We start from the raw sequence: 6,000 nt of genomic DNA on the forward strand, positions 1-6,000 counted from the left end.
ACAGAAACAAGATTCAGAACATTATAAGGGAATACTTTGCAGACCTTTATGCTAACAAATTGGAGAATCTGAAAGAAATGGAAAATTTTCTAGTGAATATTGACATACCCAAACAAACCCATAACAAGTAATGAAATAGAAATGGCAATAAAAGGCCTCCCATCCAAGAAAAGCTCAGAAACAGAGCCCATTCTATTAAGCTAGCATAACCCTCATTCTCAAAGCAGATAGGGACTCATCAAAGAAAGAAAACTATATACTCATCTCTTTAATGAACACAGATGTAAAATTTTTTACTAAAATTCTGGTTAACCAAATTCAACAACTAACCAAAAAGAATCATACATTATAATCAAACAGGATTCATTCCAGCATTGCAAAGCTAGTTCAATATGTATAAGTCAGTTAAGGTAATTCAATACATCAACAAGAGCAGAACAAGAACCACATAATTACCTCAACAGATGCAGAAATAGATGATTAAAGCTCTGGAGAAGCTAAGAACCATGGAACATTCCTCAGTATAATAAAGGCCATATATGACAAACCTATAGCCAAAATTATACTTAATGGTGAAAAGATAAAACCATTTCTTTCGTCTTCAATATAGTACTGGAATTCTTAGCAAGATCAATAAGGCAAGCATAAGGGGGATCCAAATAGGGAAAGGAAGGCAAGGCTTGAAGGATTGACATTTGGTAAAGTCTCAATTTAGTGTTGTAGAAGGTAACAGTTTGGAGTTATGGACAAAGGGAAAGTTTTTTCTCTTATTAGTGAAAGCTAGAGCTGATTAATAAATGTACAGTAAGCAGTTGAAAGTTGCATGAAAGTGCACACAAATGTATTAACCAAAATATGGTATTTTCAGAGGAGAACTCAAACAGTCTAACTCCTTAGAAAGGCTAACTCATAATCCAGCAAAAGGATTACCAGAAAACAGATGTGGAGAGGTAAGCAGATGGGGTCAGGGGAAAGGGGTAGGTAGAATAATGAAGAGAGGAATAATGGAGAGAATAAAATAATAAAATTGAACTCATATCCTAAAAATTAAAGCAAGTAAGGGGAAAGATAGGGTTGGTAGAGATCAGGAAGAATAATTAAAGGAATGACACTGACCAAGATATAATATATTTATAAACTGACTTGTTGAATAGTAACTCCTTTGTGAAACTATTTAAAGTAACTTGTAATAAAAATAGTCTAGAGCTATTGACAACATAGTTTAGTCTATGCAAAGTTTTACTTTGATTATCTTTCTTCCCTCTGTCTTCCTTTGCAAACTTTGGCTTGTCATTCAAATTTAATTACTTGTAAGCCTTCCTGTAGTATATCATCATAGCTGATGAGTGTCTGTGAAGTACTGTCTACAATATGCTGTATTTACCTTCAGTTAGAATTTGACTGTGTTTTCACACTGAAGGATTGCCAGTTTGATCCCTGAAATAACTGACGATAATTCTGGACTATTTAGATGGCCATCACTCTAAATGGTTAGTAAACTCCTGAAAGTGGGGACTTTATTAGGCTAGCTGAACCTGTTAAATCCAAAGCAGATGCTGAATCTTGGTGAAGAGGTGAGATACAACTCTGCATAATGTGATCTGACCACACACCTAGAAGTGAACAGAATTGCCTTATGAATCGCCTTATGAGAATTCTTAAACATATAGGATTCATACAATCTCCAAATAAGCTGTTGGTGTCCCCTACCTCTTACTTTTACCAAGTTTTCACATTTCCATTCTCTTTCTTTCTATCAAAATGGGTTATTTACTCCTCCACAGAGGAATTATCCCTTCCAGAGGTCTAAACATGAAAGAAGGAAATGCAGGGTAAGTACAGGTTGTTAAATGAAACTGTACTCCAAAAATAACTTAATGTGAGATTTCTGCCAAAAGCACTGAAAACAAAAGGTCAAATGTCTACAGTAACAGGATTGCAAAATTTAAAGTTGGATTATTAAATGAAAATATAATTTGTAAATGCAATAATAAAGGCATAAATAGTATCACACAGATTACGTTTTTGAAGTGACTTCTCTATAAATGTCATTATTTGTCCAACTTTCTGTAGTGCTTCTGTTGGCAAGTAACAAACTACATGAATAAATAAAGACTGAGAAATGCAATTTATCAGATTCACAAAATGTTCATTAACACTATGACACACCTTTATTACAAAATTTATACCATTCAGAAAAACACAATGAAGAAAAATAAGCCTATATTCAGAAAACCTAAAGGTAATTACTGTTAATATTTTTGTATAATTAAATTGACATATTTCCTATGCAAAGTATTTATCTTACATTTATTTATCACATACTATTTATCACATAGTTACATTGTGGCCACTGAAAGCCACACTGTTACTGAGTTGAATTCTTTCTACCTTGACAAAGCCAAATATTAATTACGTTTAACAGAAACATGCACAAAAACTATGAAGGTTTTTTTCCTTTCCTATTAGCAATAGTATGTTTGAGTAATTGATTTACATTTTCTCATTGAATTAAACAATCAGATTGACAGCCTTTCTGAACTAGAATATAATATAACCTTCATTACAATAAATTCTTGTGGTTTTTTTTCTCTCCAGATCTGCGCACTAAACTCAGGCTTTGCACTTGCCAAGTAAAGTGTTCTTCCACTGAGTCAAAGACTCAGCCCCAATAAAGAAGTTTGATGGGTAGAAAAGTTGAAGGATTCTGCAATTCCACAATTTGGAATTTTTGAGATGTTTGAGATTAAAAGCACAAATTTTGAAAGCCATAAAACAGTAAGAGCTCATAAAGAATAGATCAGAACTGAGACCTCCTAAGATGGAAGATGAAGGTACATAACCCTCTGAAAGTGTGCCCATTCACAAACACTATCTTCTATTGTTGCAATGAAAATGACCAAAGTGCTTAGTTAGAACAGTGGGGAAATCACTCGGAAAGTTATGGAAGTTTTTAAACTTGTAAAACTTCCCATTCTTGAGGAGATCTTCATTGGAATACTGTCAGAGCCCAATAGCACTGAGAATTTTATGTCGTAAAGTAACTATCTTGATATTCTATTGGATAATGCCAGCTGTTTATATTTATTATTACTTTATAGTACAATTTTTGTCATATGTAATGTATTATACAAAATATTTGTATATTATATGGGTATTTAGCATATTATATTGATATTACTTATCACACATATATCAGAAGCTGAGGCCAAAATAGCAAAGAATGTATGAACAGACCAAAATGTTTTACACTCAATATTTCATGTTTTGTTTCTTTACATGATAAGCATCATGCAGGTAAGTATATATCAATGGTTGACATATCCAGGCATTCTGGCTCATTTTTCATTGAAAGAGAGGAAAAACAAGGATACAGGTCCTATAATCTGATATGTTAACATTCCATCTGAATTAAAGATTAGAATGGTATTACTTGCCATGGAGTTGTTCAAGATTCCATCTTCTTTTCTGGGTGACCAGATTTTGAAGTTAATTCAAATTAAGTCTAATTTCCACCTCAATGGATGTCCATTAAGCTGTATTTGCCCCTGAGTTAGAAAATGAACCTAACTGGGGTGAGAAGAAATCTCAATGTTGTTTTGATTTGCATTTCTTTTTTTTAAATTTTTTTTATTGTGAAAATACCGTACAGAGGGGTTACAATTGGGCAAGGAATTGAGTACATTTCTTATCAAGTATTGTTGCCTCTTCCTTTGTTTCTCCTTACCATCCCTTCCCATCTCCCACTTCCTCCCTCTCTCTGCCAAAGTTGTAAAGTTCATTTTTCTACATAACATCTTGTACATCTCATTGTTGAAATGGTTCACCTGTATCCCTATTTAAACAATTGTTTTTTTCCCTTCCTCTGCAACAGGGCTTATACCGTGGGGGAAGGACATACAAAGCAACAAAGAAATCATCTTATAAATATGTTAGAAACAATCACAAGAAAGAAAAACCATTTGAGTCCTTATCTTGGGGTTCATTTCACCTAACATCAACTTATCTGACCATTTCTGCTTGTCTCAGACATATACTAGTAATTGCAAATAAGGGAAACCATGGGACCTATGTTTCTTTGGGCCTAGCTTATTTCACTTAATATCATTTTTTCCAAGTCTTTCCATTTCCTAACAAATGGGACAATCATGTCATTCTTTCTAATGGAGGCATAGAATTCTATTGGCTACAATCAAGAACTCTAATAACAACAGATGCTGGAGGGGATGCATTTCTTTTATGGCTAGAGTTGTTGAACAATTCTTCTTGTGTCTATTGTCCATTCTTCAAAGTAGTCTCTCTAAGTCTTTTAGCCCATTTATTAACTGGGTTGTTGTTGGATTTGTTTTGGGGGAAGTTTAATTTTTGAGCTTTATGTACATTTTAGGTCTGAGGCCCTTGTCAGATGCATATCTAATAAATATATTCTCCTGTTCTGTGAGCTTTCTATTTACCTCACTAGCTATATCCTTTGTCATCCAGAACCTGTTCAGGTTGATGCAATTACATTGATCCAGTCTTTCTTTGATTTATTGTGATTCTGGATCTTAGGATGTTTTGACTTGTGCTTAGGATCCTTAGTGTTTCCCCTACCATTTCCTAAAATATTTTCATAGTATCTGTCCTTACATGTAGGTCTTTGAACCATTTAGAATTTATTCTGGTACAGAGTGATACATAAGTATCTAGCTTCAGTTTTCTGCATGTGTATAGACAACTCTGCCAGCACTGTTGGTTGCAGATGCTGTCTTTCTTCTTTTGTGTTTTTGGCTCCCTTGTCAAATATTAAATCAAAACAACATTGAGATTTAACTTCACCCCAGTTAGAATGGCCGTTACCAAGAAAATGAACAATAACAGATGCTGGCAGGGATGTGGTCAAAAAGAATGCTGCTACATTGTTGGTGGAATGTAAATAAACTTGTTCAACCACTCTGGAAAGCAGTATGGAGGTTCTTCAAAAGACTAAATATAGAGCTTCCCTATGACCCAGAAATTCCATTCCTGGGCTTTTATCCAATAGACCACAAACAAAGCCACACCAGCAGAATCATGTTCATTACAGCATTGTTTACCATAGTGAAGATATGAAATCAACCCAGATGCCTCTCAGTGGACGAAAGGATCAAGAAAATGTGGTATATATACACAATGGAATTCTATGCTTTCATCAGAAAGAATGGTATTGTACCATTCATAAGGAAATGGAAAAGGAAAATTAAGCAAAGCAAGCCAGACCCAAAGAGACATATGTTGCAGGTTTTTCCTCATTTGTTGTAGCTAAAAAGTGCCTCTAAGTCCACAAGTAAACACATTGGGAAAAGACAAAAAAAAACCTGCTTGGATACCATACATTATACAGGACTCTAAACATTCAACAGTGAGACCAATGGAGGGTATTCTTAGGAGAGGATCACAAGGGTTCAATAGCTATAGTTATATGATCATATAAAATGATGTTTATCAAAATGAATTCCCAGAAATGGAAACAAAAGGTTTTATGTTATTTTGCTTCTTGTTCTCTTTTCTCCTTTGTCGCTCTTTTTGATATCTATACCTTTTGCTTACATGTAAGCAGGAGAGCACAGAGATGGTGGGACAAAGGTGAACAAATGGAGCAGTGATACTCACTAGGCACTATGTTGAAAATGAACTATACAATTTGAGGGGAAGGGTGGTCAGGAGAGAAAAGCAAGGAGAAAATGAGAGAAGAGGTAACTTCAAAAGGAAATTTACTCCCTACCTGACTTACATCACTGCCACCCTTACAATAGCAATCAAAGAAAAAAAATGAACCTAGTGCCATTAGTTGTTTTTTAGGCTATTGATAAAGAACAAAGCATTGGAAAATTGCAAGAACTGGTCAGGTAAACAAACCCAATGTTACCCATACTCATCTGAGGCAAACAGGAGAAAGGGGGTTAACATGTAGAATTGCAAACTGAGAAGGCATCATCTCTGGTGCAGAGTATTAATGATGGTTTTTCCTACTATTGAGCA

The sequence above is a fragment of the Dipodomys merriami genome, unplaced genomic scaffold (genome assembly GCF_024711535.1).
Source record: "Dipodomys merriami isolate MVZ:Mamm:240054 unplaced genomic scaffold, mDipMer1.0.p SCAF_5, whole genome shotgun sequence".
NCBI classification, from domain to species: domain Eukaryota; kingdom Metazoa; phylum Chordata; class Mammalia; order Rodentia; family Heteromyidae; genus Dipodomys; species Dipodomys merriami.